This window comes from Coregonus lavaretus (assembly GCF_964263955.1).
Source record: "Coregonus lavaretus genome assembly, chromosome: 32".
In the NCBI taxonomy this organism is placed as follows: domain Eukaryota; kingdom Metazoa; phylum Chordata; class Actinopteri; order Salmoniformes; family Salmonidae; genus Coregonus; species Coregonus lavaretus.
Window position 1 is genome coordinate 1840105 of NC_140019.1, and position 22428 is coordinate 1862532.

Consider the following 22428-nt stretch of genomic DNA (forward strand, 5'->3'; position numbering starts at 1 on the left):
GGTAACAGGATCAGTAGTAATCAGAGTACCCCGAGAATATGCCAGAGGGATTTCAACCATTGTCAGGTCATTTTCCTGAAGTTATAGAGAATTATGAGCAATGCGACGGTAGAATATCCTCTTTACCTCGCGTGCCTGTCCCTTTCTCCTTACTTTCACATTGCTCTTTCTTTCGGGAACGATCTAAACCTGCAGGAAGACAGTGTAGAAAAATCAACCTCACATTTCTCTGAAAGTGAACAATGGCCACCTCATAACTAATGGCACTGGTACAGAGAAAGACTCGTCAATGAGGAGAGATGAGGGAGGGAAAAAATAACCATTATCCAAAGACATGCTCTATCATGTCAGATATTCTGTTTTCTCTAGCCAAATCCCTCGGTACCTTGCACAGAAAATATTCAGGCCTTGTAATAGAGATTTGTACATCAGATTAGGAGAGGGGTGAGCATTTATCTGAGCCTGAGAGAGACAGAGAAAATAATGGATGCTTGTATGAAGAATCTTAGGCTTATCACTGGGCTTGTAGAAGAACCAGAAACAATGAAGTGCTCTATTGAACTGACAGTGTCTCCTATTGCTTTCATTGTGACAGGGCCAGAGAGATGGAGAGCCTTCTAGCACTACTCTAGTTTATTTGAGCTGATGGCGCCTTCTGCTGACAAGGTATTGAATAGATACTCCCCTCACACCACATGAAATGACTGCAGTACCCAATCAAGATGCTAGGTAGGAGTGTGCAACAAGTCACCTCATCTATGCATACCTAGGCCTAGATGGGTTTTTCAATTTACAGAGCATTCGGGCGCAGGCCAAAGACAGGACAAATTACACAGTAAGTATAATCATAACCATCAAAATAATAACAATTGAGTTGTGTCCATGTTGTACAGCTCATTTTATTCTCTAACAATATATTTACAGGACAAAATATAGATATACTGTGTATAAATTAATACAGATACATATACACACAATTCAAATTTACAGGCCTTATCTAAAAAGTAAAAGAGAGATCATAAATATTGACATGTTACATAATATGGGGGACATTTTATAAATGAAGAGGTTGGTGGCACCTAAACATGGTTTCCATGTGTTTGATACCATTCCATTCACTCTAGTCCAGCCATTATTATGGGTCGTCCTCCCCACAACAGCCTCCTGTGATTGAATGTCATAGCAGCAGCAGGTTCAGGTTCACTTGGGTTAACTCCATGATCTCTTGCAATTCCACCAGGTGGCTCTCTCCTCCTGTTAGTTTCTCTAACTTTGGTCCAGTTTCATTGTTCATAATCATTTTGTCAGTTGGTGCACACCAGGCTTTCTACCAGGGTCTCCAGTGTGTGGAGTTGGCAAGTAACTCTCGCCTCGGTGCAGGCACAAGGGACCGCAGAGGGGTCAGGGAGGGAAAGGGGAGGAGGGCTCGGAAGAGGGAGGCCGGGGAGACTTGAGAGGTAGAGGGTGGGTAAAAAACCAACTGGAGGAGTTATGTTGCAACAAGGATTGGGCGCAGGAAGGATATAGGTGACAGGCTGGGAGGGAAACGGAAGTGACAGGGAAACGAGGGATAGGTAGGAGGGGGTGGTGAAAGCCAAAGAAGAACAAGAAAGGAATAGAGACTGAGGTGGGGAAAGGTAGTCAAGGGTTACGAGGGGCTACCAGATTGGCAGGAAGAATGGTGGGTGGTGGACAAAGTGGATTTTCAGCGGCAGAGAACAGCCTCCTCACAGGCACCATGTCCGCCCAATGAGCCATCTCCTTCCCACTCAAACTGAGATGGAAATCTGTTATTGAGGAGGATGGGCACTGCAACTGCCCTGTACTGGTGTTGGTTATTGGGTACTGGCAGTCCTTAATTTGTAAATAGGGCGGTGCCGGAACAAAAAGTGAGCATGAGAGGGGGGTGACCTGGGGAGCTCTGAGGTACCGGAAAAGGACCTTTATAATAAAGCATGGCATGCATATAATCACATTTGCTTAGTGGTCTAGACTAGAGCAGTAGAGTAGAGGTGCTTGCAGATTTTTTTTTGTAGCCTAGGGTCTGGAAAAAATTGGGCCTTTAATAAATGCATTTCATGCAATTCTGTCATTTTACATGACTGGAGACTTTAACAGAATCTTTTTTACAACCGCACAAATGATTGAAATGTCAGGCTACTTTAATACTGACAAACGACCTCATCTTGAATCCATCAATAGCCTAGGCCTAGGTGTGTGGAGGAGACACACATATTGTACAATATGAGGAGGAATTTGGTTTCACTGACTCGCCCAATGATGCTCAGCTCGCTCACCGGAGATGGCTGATGCGTTCATGCCAAAAGCCTATCTCTTGTTTTAGTTTGTAAAAACATTGCTGTTCGCTCAATAGGCCTATTTGGAAGTTGATAAAATATTTTCGTAGTCTACAGACAGATACGTTTTTTTGTTTTAGCAGGAGCCATTTGCTTTCCAACCTGTGCTATCCCACGATTGTATTTGAAATATTGCGAAAGGCCTGTTTTGGCTGCATGCTGTTCACTGACAGTAGTAGTATTATTCTAGTGACTGTTCTTATTTTATCATATTGTATTGTGTGCTATTGCAGCGATCACTTAATTCTAGTCATCGTGTATTAGTACTGTTATTAATTAATATTCTGCTTGCATTTTGTTATCTTCATGTTACATACTAGTTCCATCATGTGTTTTAGGCTGCAACCCTTATGCTGAGGTGAATGCTCGCACATTCAGTTGTTAGCTGATATTCTTTGCTTCATTTTCGACACACAGTATGCATAATGGCATGGCTGCCAATATTGCATCGTGGGAGCGCATGCATGGTTGGGCTCCGTTCCATCACCTTGCCAAGGTGGAAGTTGTGCTAATGCATACATTTGCTGTTATGTTCTATATCATCTGTACAAAGTAGTTATGGCATGGCTGCTATTATTGCTATTGCTATTTACACTCTAGCAGTAGGCCTACATTAAGATAAATATAATAAAAGACAAACTTACTGAGCATTTCATCCTCAAAGCGCCATGAAGGTCTGCTGCGCCATATGCATATTAACAGTAGAATGGCCGGGACTCAACGAGCAGCCTACCAATAGCCGCCAGTCTAATAAATCAATTTAATATACAAAGAAATCTATTAATATTTTGAAGGTCATAAAAAAAACATGATACTAAGACTATTTAGTTCAAAATAACAGAATAGCATGATTTAAGTTGTATTTCTCTGTGCTATAGTAGCTGAGGCTTTGGTTGCTTCATGTCAACTAAAAACATATGCTCTTTCAGATAGGGTATAGCAATCAAAATGTCTGGCCTGCATGGACCTCTGTAGGATTATTTGGAAAGTAAGCAATCACCAACAAAGCTTCATAAAGACGCCCTCAAAGATGCCCTCTGGTGGTTTCAACAAGCATTAACGGCAACAATGGCTGACAGTAAAATATTATGACGTCACGCACTGTAACATGGTGTACCATTCCGCAGCATCCTGCAAGCTTTGCTGCAGTATGATGCAACTTTTAAATGAGGATCCATTGTAGTTCGCTATGTCGGTGATCAGCCCACAGTCAATAGCATTGCTTTGGGGGTTATCGTAATAAAGTTCAGTGCATATTAGCTACAGGTGGTTGACTGGGTAAATATTGATTAGGTTGCTTGTTAGATAGTAGATATTTCATGTAGGCCCACAGATGATTAGGCTACTCGGCGGTGCGTCTCTAGGGAGGCTGGGTTCAAGATGGGCAGATAGTTCACACGTGCCAAGATAAAGCTCATCTTGCCTCAAGCGTGGGTACAAGGCGGTATGTCACGAGGGATTGAAGTCATACGTCGCTCAGTTTATGCCACACATGGTTAACATTCTCACATAGTATTCATTCTTGTAATGGTAGGTTTACTTTAGCTGGTCTAGTTGATGGTATCTAAACGGCCCTCTGCCAGTAGCTACACATCAGCTGTTTATTATCTATACATAGTCACTTTACCCCTACCTACATGTACATATTACCTCGACTAACCTGTACCCCCTGTATATAGCCTAGTTATTGTTATTTTATTGTTGCTCTTTTATTTTTTACTTTAGTTTATTTAGTAAATAGTTTTCCTAACTCATGTTTTTCTTAACTGCATTGTTGGTTAAGGGCTTGTAAGTAATCATTTCACGGTAAGGTCTACACCTGTTGTATTCGGCGCACGTGACAAATACAATTTGATTTGATTTGGCGTAAGGTTCTGATTGGTATAGCTTAGTGCGCTCACTGTCTGTAGGCTATTTTATATTGACGCTTTGCTTGGGCAGTGAGCTACCCTGAAGTAGCAGAGAATATATCGCCAAGACTTGCATTATTCATTGCTTAATAAATGGTTAAACATATTTCTACAGTGCCTTGCAAAAGTATTCATCCCCCTTGGCGTTTTTCCTATTTTGTTGCATTTCAACCTGTAATTTAAATGGATTTTTATTTGGATTTCATGTCATGGACAAACACAAAATAGTCTAAATTGGTAAAGTGAAATGAATTTGTTTTATTTGTTTCAAGAAATTCTAAAAAATAAATAACGGAAAAGTGGTGCGTGCATATGTATTCACCCCCTTTGCTATGAAGCCCCTAAATAAGATCTGGTGCAACCAATTACCTTCAGAAGTCACATAATTAGTTAAATAAAGTCCACCTGTGTGCAATCTAAGTGTCACATCATCTGTATATATAAAAACCACTGTTCTGAAAGGCCCCAGAGTCTGCAACACCACTAAGCAAGGGGCACCACCAAGCAAGCGGCACCATGAAGACCAAGGACCTCTCCAAACAGGTCAGGGACAAAGTTGTGGAGAAGTACAGATCAGAGTTGAGTTATAAAAACATGTCAGAAACTTTGAACATCCCATGGAGCACCATTAAATCCATTATTAAAAAATTGAAAGAATATGGCACCACAACAAACCTCTCTAAGTGTCACATCATCTGTATATATAAAAACCACTGTTCTGAAAGGCCCCAGAGTCTGCAACACCACTGAGCAAGGGGCACCACCAAGCAAGCGGCATCATGAAGACCAAGGACCTCTCCAAACAGGTCAGGGACAAAGTTGTGGAGAAGTACAGATCAGAGTTGGGTTATAAAAACATGTCAGAAACTTTGAACATCCCATGGAGCACCATTAAATCCATTATTAAAAAATTGAAAGAATATGGCACCAGGCAAGGAGGGCATTAATCAGAGAGGCAACAAAGAGTTCAAAGATAACCCTGAAGGAGCTACAAAGCTCCACAGCGGAGATTGGAGCATCTGTCCGTAGGACCACTTTAAGCCGTACGGTCCACAGAGCTGGGCTTTAAGTACAGTGGGGGAAAAAAGTAGTCAGCCACCAATTGTGCAAGTTCTCCCACTTAAAAAGATGAGAGAGGCCTGTAATTTTCATCATAGGTACACGTCAACTATGACAGACTAAATGAGAAAAAAATATCCAGAAAATCACATTGTAGGGTTTTTTATGAATTTATTTGCAAATTATATACCCTTTGTTGGCAATGACACAGGTCAAACATTTTCTGTAAGTCTTCACAAGGTTTTCACACACTGTTGCTGGTATATTGGCCCATTCCTGCATGCAGATCTCCTCTAGAGCAGTGATGTTTTGGGGCTGTCGCTGGGCAACACGGACTTTCAACTCCCTCCAAAGATTTTCTATGGGGTTGAGATCTGGAGACTGGCTAGGCCACTCCAAGACCTTGAAATGCTTCTTACGAAGCCACTCCTTCGTTGCCCGGGTGGTGTGTTTGGTATCATTTTCATGCTGAAAAACCCAGCCACGTTTCATCTTCAATGCCCTTGCTGATGGAAGGAGGTTTTCACTCAAAATCTCACCATACATGGCCCCATTCATTCTTTCCTTTACACGGATCAGTCGTCCTGGTCCCTTTGCAGAAAAACAGCCCCAAAGCATGATGTTTCCACCCCCATGCTTCACAGTACGTATGGTGTTCTTTGGACGCAACTTAGCATTCTTTGTCCTCCAAACACAACGAGTTTAGTTTTTACCAAAAAGTTCTATTTTGGTTTCATCTGACCATATGACATTCTCCCAATCCTCTTCTGGATCATCCAAATGCACTCTAGCAAACTTCAGACGGGCCTGGACATGTACTGGCTTAAGCAGGGGGACACGTCTGGCACTGCAGGATTTGAGTCCCTGGCGGCGTAGTGTGTTACTGATGGTAGGCTTTGTTACTTTGGTCCCAGCTCTCTGCAGGTCATTCACTAGGTCCCCCCGTGTGGTTCTGGGAGTTTTGCTCACCGTTCTTGTGATCATTTTGACCCCACGGGGTGAGATCTTGCGTGGAGCCCCAGATCGAGGGAGATTATCAGTGGTCTTGTATGTCTTCCATTTCCTAATAATTGCTCCCACAGTTGATTTCTTCAAACCAAGCTGCTTACCTATTGCAGATTCAGTCTTCCCAGCCTGGTGCAGGTCTACAATTTTGTTTCTGGTGTCCTTTGACAGCTCTTTGGTCTTGGCCATAGTGGAGTTTGGAGTGTGACTGTTTGAGGTTGTGGACAGGTGTCTTTTATACTGATAACAAGTTCAAACAGGTGCCATTAATACAGGTAACGAGTGGAGGACAGAGGAGCCTCTTAAAGAAGAAGTTACAGGTCTGTGAGAGCCAGAAATATTGCTTGTTTGTAGGTGACCAAATACTTATTTTCCACCATAATTTGCAAATAAATTTATTAAAAATCCTACAATGTGATTTTCTGGAGAAAAAAAATCTCAATTTGTCTGTCATAGTTGACGTGTACCTATGATGACAATTACAGGCCTCTCTCATCTTTTTAAGTGGGAGAACTTGCACAATTGGTGGCTGACTAAATATTTATTTCCCCACTTTATAGAGGTGTGTGCCTTTCCAAATCATGTCCAATCAATTGAATTAACCACTGGTGGACTCCAATCAAGTTGTAGAAAACATCTCAAGGATGATCAATGGAAACAGGATGCACCTGAGCTCAATTTCGAGTCTCATAACAAAGGGTCTGAATACTTATTTGCAAAAAATTCTAAAAACCTGTTTTTAGATTGATGAGATAAGGCTGTAACATAACAAAATGTAGAAAAAAGTCAAGGGGTCTGAATACTTTCCAAATGCACTGTATGTGATATCAACAGAGAGGTATATATTTCTGGGTGATTTAAATATTGACTGGCTTTCATCAGGCTGCCCAGTCAAGTGAAAGCTTCAAACTGTAGCTAGTGCCTGCAACCTGGTTCAGGTTATCAGTCAACCTACCAGCATAGTTACAAACAGCACAGGAATGAAATCATCCACATATATTTATCACATCTTTACTAATACTGCAGAAATTTGCTTGAAAGCAGTATCCAAATCCATCGGATGTAGTGATCACAATATAGTAGCCATATCTAGGAAAACCCAAATTCCAAAGGTTGGGCCTAATATAGTGTAGGTCATACAATACGTTTTGTAGTGATTCCTATGTTGTTGATGTAAAGAATATGTGTTGGTCCATGGTGTGTAATGAGAAGCAACCAAATGCTGCACTTAACACATTTATGAAATTGCTTATCCCAGTTAGTAATAAGCATGCACCCATTAAGAAAATGATCCCTGTGGATTGATGAGGAATTTAAAAATGTTATGGTATGAGGCAAAATAAATGGCAAATAAGTCTGGCTGCACAACCGATTGGCAAATGTACTGCAAATTGAGAAATCCTTTGACTAAATTGAATAAAAAGAAGAAGAAACTATACTATGAAACAAAAATAAATGACATAAAGAATGATAGTAAATAGCTTTGGAGCACTTTAAATGAAATTTTGGGCAAAAAGGCAAACTCTGCTCCATCATTCATTGGTCTAAGGCACTGCATCTCAGTGCTTGAGGCATCACTACAGACCCCCTGGTTCAATTCCAGGCTGTATCACAACCGGCCGTGATTGGGAGTCCCATAGGCCGGCGCACAATTGGCCCAGCGTCGTCCGGGTTTGGCCGGTGTAGGCCGTCATTGTAAATAAGAATTTGTTCTTAACTGACTTGCCTAGTTAAATAAAGGTAAAATGGAAAATGTAGGCATGATATGCCAGCAACAAATGCTGACACTACACATCCAAGTATATCTGACCAAATTATGAAAGACAAGCATTGTAATTTAGATTTCCGTAAAGTGAGTGTGAAAGAGGTGAAACAATTATTGTTATCTATCAACAATGACAAGCCACCGGGGTCTGACAACTTGGATGGAAAATTACTGAGGATAATAGTGGATGATATTGCCACTCCTATTTGCCATATCTTCAATTTAAGCCTACTATAAAGTGTGTGCCATCAGGCCTGGATGGAAGCAAAAGTCATTCCCCTACCCAAGAATAGTAAAGCCCCCTTTACTGTCTCAAATAGCTGACTAATCAGCCTGTTACCAACCCTTAGTAAACTTTTGGGGGAAAATGGTTTTTGACCAGATACAATGCTATTTTACAGTAAACAAATTGACAACAGACTTTCAGCACACTTATTGGGAAGGACATTCAACAAGCACAGCACTTACACAAATGACTGATGATTGGCTGAGAGAAATTGATGATAAAAAGATTGTGGGGGCTGTTTTGTTAGACTTCATTGCGGCTTTAGAAAATATCGATCATAGTCTGCTGCTGGAAACACATGTGTGTTATGGCTTTACACCCCCTGCTATATTGTGGATAAAGAGTTACCTGTCGAACAGAACAGAGGGTGTTCTTTAATGGAAGCCTCTCCAACACAATCCAGGTAGAATCAGGAATTCCCCAGGGCAGCTGTTTAGGCCCCTTACATTATTTGAGTAAAGCCAGTGTGTCTATGTATGCGGATGACTCAACACTATACACATCAGCTGCTACAGCGACTGAAATGACTCCAACACTTAACAAATGGCTGCAGTTAGTTTCAGAATGGGTGGCAAGGAATAAGTTAGTCCTAAATATTTCAAAAACTAAAAAGCATTGTATTTGGGACAAGTTACAGGTCTGGAGAGCCAGAAATATTGCTTGTTTTGTAGGTGACCAAATACTTATTTTCCACCATAATTTGGAAATAAATTCATAAAAAATCCTTCAATGTGATTTTCTTGATTTTTTTTCCTCAATTTGTCTGTCATAGTTGTCGTGTACCTATGATGAAAATTACAGGCCTCTCTCTAATCATTTTAAGTGGGAGAACTTGCACAATTGGTGGCTGACTAAATACTTTTTTTCCCCACTGTAAGTGTGGCCAGAAAAAAAGCCATTGCTTAAAGAACAAAATAACTAACACGTTCGGTGTTCGCCAAAAAGCATGTGGGAGACTCCCCAAACATATGGAAGAAGGTACTCTGGTCAGATGAGACTAAAATTGAGCTTTTTGGCCATCAAGGAAAATGCTATGTCTGGTGCAAACCCAACACCTCTCATCACCCTGAGAACACCATCCCCACAGTGAAGCATGGTGGTGGCAGCATCATGCTGTGGGGATGTTTTTCATCGGCAGGGACTGGGAAACTGGTCAGAATTGAAGGAATGATGGATGGCGCTAAATCCAGAGAAATTCTTGAGGGAAACCTGTTTCATTCTTCCAGAGACTTGAGACTGGGACGGAGGTTCACCTTCCAGCAGGACAATAACCCTAAGCATACGGCTAAAGCAACAATTGAGTGGTTTAAGTGGAAACATTTAAATGTCTTGGAATGGCCTAGTCAAAGCCCAGACCTCAATCTAATTGAGAATATGTGGTATGATTTAAAGATTGCTATACACCAGCGGAACCCATCCAACTTGAAGGAGCTGGAGCAGTTTTGCCTTGAAGAATGGGCAAAAATCCCAGTGGCTAGATGTGCCAAGCTTATAGAGACATACCCCAAGAGACTTGCAGCTGTAATTGCTGCAAAAGGTGGCTCAAGTTTTCTGTTTTTTTGTCTTATTTCTTGTTTGTTTCACAATAAAAAATATTTTGCATCTTCAAAGTGGTAGGCATGCTATGTAAATCAAATGATACAAACACCCAAAAAATCTGTTTTAATTCCAGGTTGTAAGGCAACAAAATAGGAAAAATGCCAAGGGGGGTGAATACTTTCGCAAGCCACAGTAATCAAGATATATTAGTGTTACATTTTTCATATATTTTTTTACAAATGTTATAATTTTTTTCCCACTTTGACATTACTGAGTATTTTGTGTAGATTGTTGACAGAAAATAACAATTCAATCAATTTTAATCCCACCTTGTAACACAACAAAATGCGGAAAAAGTCAAGGGGTGTGAATACTTTCTGAAGGCATTGTAATACACCTTTGTATTTCCTTTATCAGGAGTATGGAACATGGTATTATAGCACATACGCCAAATTGGATCCATTACAGTGTACATCAGGGGGCTCCAACAGGTCGATCACTAGCTACTAGTAGCTCGCAGCCCACCTATGAATAGCTCGCCAAACAATTCTGAAAGTACATGCAATTTTCACGTGTTCTACCGCAAACTGTCATAAACAAATCTCACAAGTAGGCTATCAGACGCCGCAAGCTCCCAGCTACTATCTAATCAACACAACATTGACATTATCCCACCCCTGGTTAGCCTCTATTGGCTTAAAAAGACAAATCTAACACAATATCTGCGAATTCATTTCCAGCAATATTGCCCCTGGCTGTCTGTGTTGTGCGTGCGTTTGTCTATCACTCCGTGTGTAGCCAGTTTATGTGATAACCGTCTTGTGGGTTGACAGAAATACTTTCCCCAAAACCTTCTCAATTAATTATTAACTGCAAAGTAGGCATACCTGGCAGAAGTATATCATGAGTAAGTATATAATTTGTATCTATTATTTGTTATTTGCAAACTTTGCATGAAATGTGCAGCACCAGCACAGAACCATTGCTAGACTGGCACATTAGACGCACATTCCTCACTCGCTAGATGTGCAATTAAAGGGCGAGATGCGCAACTAAAGGGGAATTACACTCAAATCAATTTGTTCGTTTTTCTTCCAGACCTTAAAAAAATGGTATTCTGATGTAATTTAAGCATTGACATGGACTCAGAACATCTAATTTTGTTGTTTCTCTATGAACAATTGTAATGTTGAGAGTAAAAATAAATAAAACATCTGTATCTGTCTCTCGCTCTCTCTCCCTTTCTCCATCCCTCTCCATCTCTCCAGGAGGTTTCTGAGAGGGACATGGAGGGGGAGTTGGAGATCCTCGTGGAGGAGAGCAGGGCCACTGGGAGGAGGAGAGGCTGAAGACTGCCTCGCTCAGCTTCGGGGCCAAGAAGGAGAGGGAGAAGGGGTTGAAGGCGGAGAGGGAGAAGTACCAGCTGATCCTGGAAGAGGACGAGATTATCAACTTTGTCAGCAGTGCCGTCACGATGAAGGGAACCCAGGATGAGAAGGTGTGTTGACTCTAAGTTTGATTGTTAAAGCGTTTATCTCTGATAGAGTGCAAGGGAATAGAGTGATAATTATGGATATTGTGTCTAAAGGCTAGTTTAACAAAACATTGCAATAATTCAAATTCAGAAAATATTTTACATTCCAAACGTAATCATAGCATTCAGCCATTAATATCAAACAATACACACCTAAGCTTCTCTTGCATTTCTAACTGTGCAAATGACACATTTCAGTTTCACAATGAACAATAAAGTACAATTCTAATATTCAATTAATCTGTGTGTGTCTCCAGGAGGCTCTGCATTGCCCTGTCCCAGGGGGAGGTCCAGAAGCAGTCCATCCAGGAGGTGAGAGGCAGCCTGCCCGTGTTCCCCTACAGAGAGGACCTGCTCTTGGCCATCCAGCAAGCACCAGATCCTGGTCATCGAGGGAGAGATGGGCTCTGGCAAGACCACCCAGATCCCCAAGTACCTCATGGAGTCAGTGGGTTCGCTACATATTACTCAAGGGCCACGTCCATAAACATTATTATGCTCACATTTCAGAGGGGTTGGAATAAAGCAGAAGAGACTATTCCCAAGGAGAGGTTTTGTCCATTTTGCTTTCATACAGCCAAATCCTCTCCTGCCAGCTTAAAGAACTGAGTATTTTGTCAACTAAGACCATGTATCTACTGAACTGACTAGGGTGCTCTGTCTGTCACCATCAACACACAGTATTGTTTTATAATATTTGGAATATGCAATGTCGTAAATTATTTGTAACGTACTGGTTATTCACTAATTGAGATATAGTAACACTCACATCTCTCTCCCCTCCACTCTCCCCCCTCCCTAGCCCTCCGTTTCCCACCACTGCACTGAATACGGACCGCTCTTGCCTGCATTAGAACTCCCGCTTCCAGAAGACAGACTAATACACACTAACACACACACTATTGATTGACTATTGCAATACGGATTGGTTTATGTTTTAAGTCTATTGATTGACTATTGCCATACTGATTGCTTTATGTTTTAAGTCTACTGATTGTCTATGTGAGTTATGAATATGTCTATTTGTTGAGAGATGTTTTTTCCTACATGTTATACAATTCCTCAAATTAGACATTTCTCTGTGTACATTCTGTTGTGGTGTTTTCAGATAACGGGTTCAGAGGTACATGTGCATACCGTTTTGTACCTTCAAAACTGGGATTATATGTAGAAGCCAGACAACATAGTTTAAATTAAGTATTTAAAATCGATAGATCAATATATCCCCAAGCAACCAGGAAAGAGTGAGCAGTCAGGATATCCAGGAAAACAGCTAAAATGCTTTCAATGCTCACCAAAACAAACAAACTGTTACAATCTGTTGTTAAAAAAGTAGATTTGCTTGAAAGGAAAGCAAAGTCTATTGTGTCAGATATGCATATACAGGGTGAGTGTGTGGATGAACAAGACAACAAAATTGGCCTTCTGGAAACTAAGGTGCTAACTTTACAAGATGACCTGGATCAGCTAGAGAACCGATCGAGACAAAATAATATGACAATATTGTCCCTACCAGAAAACGAGGAAAAAGGGGACCTTTCCAGCTATGTGATCAAGCTGATATCGGAGGAGCTTGGTGTGGATGTATCACCGGAGGATCTGGAGCATTGCCATCAGATCGGCATTGTTATGTTGGTTCCTTTAAATAATGACAAACCGGGGCATAGGTTGAACTACTTTTAATAAACTGATACTTTAGCTAGCAATCTCCTTGTGTAGCCGTGCAAGGCATACTTCAACTTCCCCCCCTCGCATAGCCTGCTGGGTAACGTAGTCTTCATGTTATTAACACATAACAACACACCTTCCTTCCTTTAAAATAAAACTACTTTTTCTCTGTAACTAAACATGTCACATCACATTTGTTTACTCAACCTGCATAACATGCAATTTTCAATAACACACATTTCTTTCCCCCTTTTTTTTCTCAACTAAATGCAGTCTCTGTCCAACAATACTCTATTGTGGCTCTATTTCTTTTCACATAAACAAAAACATCCAATCCAGGTGCCCCTTTAAAAAATATATATATATATTTTTTAGCAATTCTCAATAAGCCTTTCAGGGGCTCTGACAGTCCTTTTTGGTCGTTCTGCTGAAGTGCTTTCTGAAGCAGTTGGACAGCGTTCAGTGTCAGTCAGGGTGTTCTGACTGAATTGTCCATTGTTAAAGGCATTTGACACTTCAGCAGTATCCTCCTGATGATCCTCAGTCCCTTGAGTGAATGGCTGAAGCCTTAGATCCACTCTGTTTCGTCTCAGTTGTGATCCATGCTCCGTTTGGATCTCATAGGATCGCGGTGCAACTTCTCTCTGCACGCATCCTTGCTGCATCCAGGTTCCTGTAGTGATGTCACTGAGTCGTACATGATCTCCAGGTTTCAGTTCAGGTAAGTGTCTTGCACTTTTGTCATGTCGCTGTTTTTGTTTGTCTTTCTGTTTTTCCTTTGCGAGTTTGACGTTGTGAGCACCTTTGGGTGTTAGCAAGTCCTCATGGATGGGTAGGTTGGTTCTGATGCGACGTCCCATCAATATTTGTGCAGGTGAAAGTCCATTCTGCAGCGATCATCAGACTTTTTAGGAAGTCCTCCTTTCCATCATGTGCCTTTTTCATCAGACCTTTGTCTATTTTGACTGAACTTTCTGCTAAGCCGTTGGACCTTGGGTAGTTGGGGCTGGAGGTGTTGTGTAAGAATCCCCAGTCATTAGTGAACAATCGGAATTCAGAACTTGAGAACTGCGGACAATTGTCCGAGTACAGTTCAGACGCAACCCCATGTTTTGCGAAGACTGATTTCAGGTAGGTGATTACAGCTTTTCTGGAGATAGTTGGCAGTGTTGCTACTTCAGGGTAGTTTGTTGCCTTTGAACACTATGTCATCCACAACAGTGAGCTCTGCTCTGCACATCCAGTAATCCTGTATTCTCCTTGGACAGTTGTTTTTCTGTGCAGGCCATCCTATCAGTATTGTTTCTTTCAACTCTGTCATTGTTTGGTCAGCTGCTGTCTCTCTTTTGATCTGCGCCATTCTCTCAGAAGACACAGGAAGTGATGCTGCGATCATGTCGACGTAGGCCTGAATCGCAGTGTTTTTCTGTGTGTCGGCGCTCTCTTTCTTGTCGACTGCTCGAGAAAGAGTGTCGGCGGCGAACATGAACTTTCCCGGGGTGTAGATCATCTTCACATCATACTTTTGCTGTCTGATCAACATTCTCTTGATTCTCATTGGACAATCATTCAGTGGCTTAGACATGATTTGACACCAATGGTTTGTGGTCGGTTTCTACTTGGAAGACTTGTCCGTAGACGTATTGGTGAAACCTTTCGCACGCGAATGTGCTCGCCAGTAGTTTTCTCTATTTGTGCATACCTTGTTTCTGCGCCTGTCAAGGCTCTGGACGCATAAGCGACAGGTTGCCATGTGTCGTCATACTGTTGCAGAAGAACTGCTCCCAGGCCAAACTGTGACACATCTGCAGAAATCCTTGTGCATTTCTCTGGATCATAGAACCTGAGCACTGGCTCTTCCAGGATTGCCTTCTTTAGGTTTTGGAAGCGGTTTTCCTGCTCATGGGACCATTCCCATTCGTTTTTCTGTTCCAGAAGACATCTGAGTGGAGCAGACTGTGCTGACAGTTGAGGTATGAACTTTGCAATGTAGGTGATCATGCCCATGAAGCGTCTCACGTCGTCCTTGTTCTTCGGGCGCTCCATGATGGCTGATGTTTTCCTCAGGTCTGGTTTGACTCCATCCTCTGAAAGTACGTTTCCCACGAAGGTAAGTGTTTTCACACCAAACTCGCATTTGTCCTTGTTTAGTTTCAGGTTGACTTTCCGTGTCAGATCCAGCACTTGTCTTACTCGATGCGTGTTCTTCTTTTGTGGACCCCCAGTCGATGATGTCATCCATCATGGTCTCTACTCCTGGAATGTGCTCGAAGATCATGTGAATTGTCTTGTGGTAGACCTCTGGCGCTGAGAGAATCCCATATGGTAGACGAAGAAATATGTACCTGCCCTCAGGTGTGTTGAATGTGCTTAGCCTTGAGCTTGCATCATCTAGCTTCATTTGCCAGAATCCTGATGAGGCATCAAGCTAACTGAACCACTTTGCTCCAGCAAACTGCGACATTATCTCTTCTCTGGTTGGCAACTTGAAATGCTCTCGCCTGATAGCTTTGTTGAGATCTCTTGGGTCTAGACATATCCTGAGATCACCGTTCTTTTTCACCACAATAACCAGTAAGCTTACCCAATCTGTAGGTTCATCCATTTCTGTGATGACGTCCATCTTTTCCATGCGTCCGAGTTCCTCCTTGAGCTTTTTCCTCAGTCCAAATGGAACTTTTGTAACTGGAGTAATTTTGTCATCAGTACACATTTTGTGTTCTCCAGGTAAACATCCGAGACCCTCAAACACGTCCTCGTACTCAGCCAGTAGCGAGTCTTGGTCATTTTCAGTCTGCCATGTCACTACATACACTATTTTCACCAAATTGAGCTTTTGACATAAACTGATTACAAGAATAGGCTGTACACTCTTTTCCACGATAAGCAGCTGTGCTTTGAACTGTTTTTCTTTGTGCTGTAAAGTTAATATGCAGCTTCCTTTAACTGGTACGTTCTCCCCAGTATAACCAGTAACCTTGATTTTCACAGGGTGTATTTTGCTCTTCACTTTCAGTGTTTTGTAGTCATCCAGCGACAACAGGTTTACCTGAGCTCCAGTATCGAGCTTGAATGGTATTATAGTTTCATTCACAGTCAATCCATTCAGCTTTTACTGCATTGCATATTTCCACAGAATCAACAAAGAATTCTTCAGTCTCCTCTTTGACTGTGTGAACCTTTTTCTTTGTAGCCTCAGCTTTGCAGCATTTTGAGAAATTATTATTTTTCCCACAGTTGTTAGATGATTTGCCATATGCAGGGCAATTCTTTGGCTTGTGAATAACTCCAATTTTCCACATGTAGTGTTTAGATTTTTCGCTTTTGCTTGTTTTTGTTTTGTAAAGCGTTGTGTGTGTTGCTCCTCTCTTTTTATTGCACTGACGTCTCATCCCTGCTCAGCTCTTTAGCTTGTGCTCTGGTGGTTTCAGCTGCTCCACACATATTCACTGCTTTATCCAAAGTTAAATCTTGCTCACGCAGCAATCTCTCCTTGAGTCCATTATCAAGTATGCCACAGACTATCCTGTCTTTCACTAGTGAGTCTTTCACATTTTCAAATTCACATGTTTTGCTCAGTGTGTTCAGCTCAGCCAAGTCCTGGTCAAAACTGACTCCCTGTTTCTGATCATGAGAGAAAAACTTGTATCTCTCAAACGTGACGTTCTGGCTTGGTACATAATACTCCTCAAATTTAGCCATGAGCATGGTCAATGTCAAGTTTGCCTCGTCTCGCTGAAAGCTATTGTAAATGTCCAATGCATCCTATTCAATAAGCTTTCAATTTGTTATCATCTCCCCCTGCTCCACTGGCTGCTAGGTAGATATTGAATCTGTTAAGTTGCGTCAATTCAAATCTGGTATTAGGAACAAAAGAGGTCAATACACGTCTTCTAAAATAGACTAGTATTTTAATTAATGCAAACCACTTCAATGGTAAATATGATGTTCGTATATACGGGTCCACTGAAATACCACGCAGGGCACTCAGAGAACTGATCCATTGTTCTAAGTTCTTCTTCAAATACTCTGACAGAGATAGTTCCCGCTCCCTGCTGGCCAATCAGAGTAGAGACTGAGCGTGGTTTAGACTTACTCAGCCTATCGTTGGCGCACAGGCTGGTCCCAGCCCCTTGGCGCTTCACTGTTGCACACTGTTGCCAGGCATAAGTTGTTATCATCACAACTTGTAGAGTCAGCACCTTTTTGCAGTACACGTCCTTGAGCGCGGTTTAACAAAGAGGCAGTGTGTATGTGTCTGTGAGAAATACAAGTCTGTCTCACCCTACTCCCTAACATTCCTCACATGAATCACAGCTTGTTATGTTAAACCATTTATATCAGTACAGTACAAACCTATTATGTTTAATCATTAATGCATTCTTTCTAAGCTAGGCATCACATCCAGTTATAAGAAAATAGAACCCCACAAATCTCTGCTTGAAACGTTTCCAATTGTCAGCTAGATTGCCTGTTAACTGCATAGGAGTAGGAGGACTAAGCCTATCCATGACGGGAAACACTCGGGAAACAGGTACAGTTTCAATTTCTCTTACTACGGTCGGTTGCTCATCAACTTGCTCGTCAACAGATTCCAATGCAGCCTCGCTCTCGATGCTGTCACTCTTGCTGCTGCGGCTCATTGGCATCGCTCTTGCAAGCTAGCATCTTCGACTACTCACGTCAATTGACTTGTGGTAGAATGTTCAATTTTCATCGCGGAAATGTGCAGAGTTACTCCTTTCTTTTCTCTGTCTCATCATAGCGACTACCAAGCTGACACCATGTTATGTTTGTTCCTTTAAATAATGACAGACCGGGGCGTAGGTTGAACTCCTTTTAATAAACTGATACCTTAGCTAGCAATATCCTTGTGTAGCCATGCAAGGCATACTTCCACTTCCCCCCCTTGCATAGCCTGCTGGGTAACGTAGTCTTCATGTTATTAACACATAACAACACAGGCATGAAGCAGAAGAAAACTAAATACCCTTGCATGGTAATTTTTAAGCTGTGGACAACATACTGAGGGCACAGGGGGGAAGGGAGATCAAGGTCCAGGGCCAGTCCATTCGATTCGTCCAGGAACTGTCTGCTAGGCAGAGGAAAGAACGCAAGCAATTGGTATTTGTATTTATTATGGATCCCCATTGCAGCAGCTACTCTTCCTGGGGTCCACAAATATTAAGGCAGTTATACATTTAAAAAAACATTACAATACATTCATAACAGATTTCAAAACATATTAAGTGTGAGCCCTCAGGCCTCTACTCTACTACCACATACAGTTGAAGATCATTGAAGAACTTGGCGAACGTGTTGCTGGTGAGCCTCAGGGTCCTTGGAAAAATCAGGATGTCATCTATATAGACAAAAATGAAGCGTCCAATCACATCCCTCAGCACGTCATTGACTAGGTTCTGGAAAACAGCAGAGGCGTTAGTAAGACCAAAAGGCATGACCAAATACTCAAAGTGACCAAGTGGTGTATTGAACACAGTCTTCCACTTGTCCCCCTCTCTTATGCGGACAAGGTGGTAGGCATTCCGGAGGTCGAGTTTGGAAAACACCTTGGCACCATTGAGGGGGGAAAAAGCAGAGCTGATAAGTGGCAAGAGGTACTTGTTCTTAACAGTGATATTATTCAGCCCACGGACGTCTATGCACGGCCTCAGTGACCCATCCTTCTTCTTCACAAAGAAAAACCCAGCACCCACCGGGGAGGAAGATGACTTGATAAGTCCTGCCGCCAGATAATCATGGATGTACCTCTCCATAGCCTCTTGCTCGGGATGACAGAGGTTAAACAACTGGCTACTGGGGAAAGGAGCTCCAGGCTGGAGGTCAATGGCGCAGTCGTACGGCCGATGAGGCGGCAGCGACAGGGCGTGGTGCTGAACACAGGAGCTAGATCGTGATACTCAGGAGGAACTGATGACAGGTCCGGAGGTTCTGGAATGAACTGGGGCACAGACAAGGCAGGGGGAAGGGCAGAATGTAAACAATTAGAGTGACAAAATGAACTCCAAGTGGTTACCTTTCCGGCGGTCCAGTCAATCTGTGGGTTGTGTAGCTTTAACCATGGATGGCCAAGAACCAGGGGAGAGTAAGGACAGTTGATTATGTGGTGATTTCCAGAGAGACGCAGGATGACAGGGACGGTTCTCTCACAGACACGGGTGAGGAGCTGTCCATTGAGAGCGTTGGCATTGAGGGGTGAATCGAGTGGGAAAGTGTCCAAGCCCAACTGGGTAACGACACCTCGGTCCAGGAAGCTCTCGTCTGCGCCCGAATCGATGAGAGCAGATTCTACCACACAAGGTTGCCTTTAAGCAGGGGTCTGGGGGAAGATGGGAGGCGATTTGGCTCAACAGTATATCCCCCACTACTGCTGAGCCCCCTCTTTTGCTGGACACAGGGAACAAGTGGAAACAAAGTGACCAACCTGGCCACAGTATAGGCAGCTCCTAGCACCGATTCGTCATTGCCTCTCCTTTGGAGAGAGATACGGGCCCGGCCGAGCTGCATGGGTTCAGGATCTGGACGAGCCTGGGGATGGGGTGCAGTCGGAGATGGAGACAAGGCACTGAAGCAGATGTTATGGGACATGCAACCCTACCTACCCTCTCCCTCCGACGCTCCCGGAGACGGTTGTCGATGCGGATAGCGAGAGAGATGAGTTCATCAAGTCCATCAGGCTCATCCCTGGACACCAACTCGTCCTTGAGGATCTCAGTGAGCGCGTTCCGGAATGCTCCCTGAAGGGCCTCCTCATTCCAGCCACTCTCAGCGGCGAGGGTGCGGAACTCACATGCCATCTCAGCAACACTATGGGGGCCTTGACAGAGGAACAGGAGTTGTTTAGCGGCATGCTTACCGCAGACCGGGTGGTCGAAGACTTTCTTCATCTCCTCCGTGAATCTGGAGTAGGAGAAGCAGATGGGGGACTGTCTCTCCCACACCGCCATGTCCCAGGAAAGCACTGCTCCACGGAGGCAGCCAATCAGAAAGGAAATCTTTGCCCGTTTGCTAGCATAACAGTAGGGCTGTTGCTCAAATACTAGTGAACATTGTACCAAAAAGGCTCTGCAAGCTCCGAGATTGCCATCGTAACGCTCGGGAGTCGGAACAAACGGCTCCCGGAGCGGAGGAGAAGGACTTGGAACTGGTCGTGAGCTCTGGGCGAAGGGTCGGCCCTGTAGGTCAGACAGGCTCTATGAAAACTCTTTGATGTGCTCCAGAAGGGTCTTCAGGGCTTGGTCATGTTGCTCGAGCAGGGCGCCTTGGCCGACGAGGGTTTGGTGGAGAGTAGCAGTGTCTGCTGGGTTCATCTCTTTGGTCAGATCGTACTGTTACGCGGAGTGGAACAGGGGAACCCAAGGCAGACTCAGACGAGGAGACTGGGATGAAGTAACCAAGGTATTTATTGAAACACAGGGGGAAGATGGAGTGCAGGTCAGGGGAAACTGCTAGAAACCAGGTGTGGAGGCTGAGGCTGGAGCGAGGGTGGTTGAAACAGGGTGAGCAGGTCCGGAGGGGAATCCAAGGGAGTAGTAGAGTGGGGAATCCAGGACAGAGTAGCAGGATGACGAGACGTTGGACTGGAGACAGGGACCAGAGTCAGAGCGGGCAGAGCTGTAGCGGAGAGGAAAACAGCGTCAGGAAAGGAAAACAGGCACAACAGGATAACAGGATCTGAATAGTAACAAACGGCTAGAACCGTAGTCTGACTGAGCAGAGATTACGATCTGGCAGTGTGGAAGTGGCAGGACTGAGAATTTGTAGAGGTCTTGATTATGGAACAAGTTGCAGCTGGTGGGGATCTGCTCTGACTTCAGCACACCTGTCTTCGCCCACACAATCACACACACACACAGAAAGAGAGAGAGGCAGAGGGAGAGAGTACTGGGGGAGTGGCGGCAGGTCAAGGAGATATAGGATAAGCAGTAGAGGGCGTTGCAGGAGCAAATGTGACACCTAGACTTGGCGCTCCGGTACCGCTTGCCGTGCGGTAGCAGAGAGAACAGTCTATGACTTGCGTGACTGGAGTCTTTGACAATTTTTTGGGCTTTCCTCTGACACCGCCTAGTATATAGGTTGTGGATGGCAGGAAGCTTGGCCCCAGTGATGTACTGGGCTGTACGCACTACACTCTGTAGCGCCTTATGGTCGAATGCCGAGCAGTTGCCATACCAGGCGGTGATGCAACCGGTCAGGATGCTCTCAATGGTGCAGCTTGATAACTTTTTGAGGATCAGGGGACCCATACCAAATCTTTTCAGTCTCCTGGGGGGGAAAAGGCGTTGTCGTGCCCTCTTCACGACTGTCCTGGTGTGTTTGGACCATGATAGAGTTTTGGTGATGTGGACACCAAGGAACTCTCTACCCGCTCCACTACAGCCCCGTCGATGTGAATGGGGGCCCTCCTTATCCTGTAGTCCACGAATAGCTCCTTTGTCTTGCTCACGTTGAGGGAGAGGTTGTTGTCCTGGCACCACACGGCCAGGTCTCTGACCTCCTCCCTATAGGCTGTCTCATCGTTGTCGGTGATCAGGGAGTACAGTTGTGTCGTCAGCAAACTTAATGATGGTTTTGGAGTTGTGCTTGGCCATGCAGTCGTGGGTGAACAGGGAGTACAGGAGGGGACTAAAAACGCACCACTGAGGGGACCCCATGTTGAGGATCAGTGTGGCAGATGTGTTGTTGCCTACCCTTACCACCTGGGGGTGGCCCGTTAGGAAGTCCAGGATCCAGTAGCAGAGGGAGGTGTTTTGTCCCAGGGCCATTAACTTAGTGATGAACTTTGTGGGCACTATGGTGTTGAACGCTGAGCTGTAGTCAATCAACAACATTCTCACATAGGTGTTCCTTTTGTCCAGGTGGGAAAGGGCAGTGTGGAGTGCGATTGAGATTGCGTCATCTGTGGATCTGTTGGGGCAGTATGCGAATTGGAGTGGGTCTAGGGATTCCGGGATGATGGTGTTGATGCGAGCCATGACCTTCAAAGCACTTCATGGCTACAGACGTGAGTGCTGCAGGTCGGTAGTCATTTAGGCAGGTTACCTTCGCTTTCTTGGGCACAGGGACTGTGGTGGTCTGCTTGAAACATGTAGGTATTACAGACTCAGTCAGGGAGAGGTTGAAAATGTCAGTGAAGACACTTGCCAGTTGGTCCACGCATGCTCTGAATACACGTCCTGGTAATCCGTCTGGCCCTGCGGCCTTGTGAATGTTGACCTGTTTAAACACCTCTTAAATGTAATGGCAAAATTTAGATTTCTGCCTAATTAGACATACCCAAAGGT

General features: G+C 43.7%; 1 long non-coding RNA gene across 2 annotated transcripts; it reads left to right on the forward strand.

Moving 5' to 3' along the window:
• Positions 1-595: 595 nt before the first annotated feature.
• On the forward strand, positions 596-13165 carry LOC311107399. Of its 2 annotated transcripts, XR_014610429.1 has the most exons (4): positions 596-666; positions 11190-11419; positions 11713-11903; positions 12258-13165. It is a non-coding gene; the product is annotated as an uncharacterized lncRNA (long non-coding RNA). The 2 variants fall into 2 exon arrangements; XR_014610428.1 differs by having other exon boundaries at positions 11713-13165.
• Positions 13166-22428: the final 9263 nt, after the last annotated feature.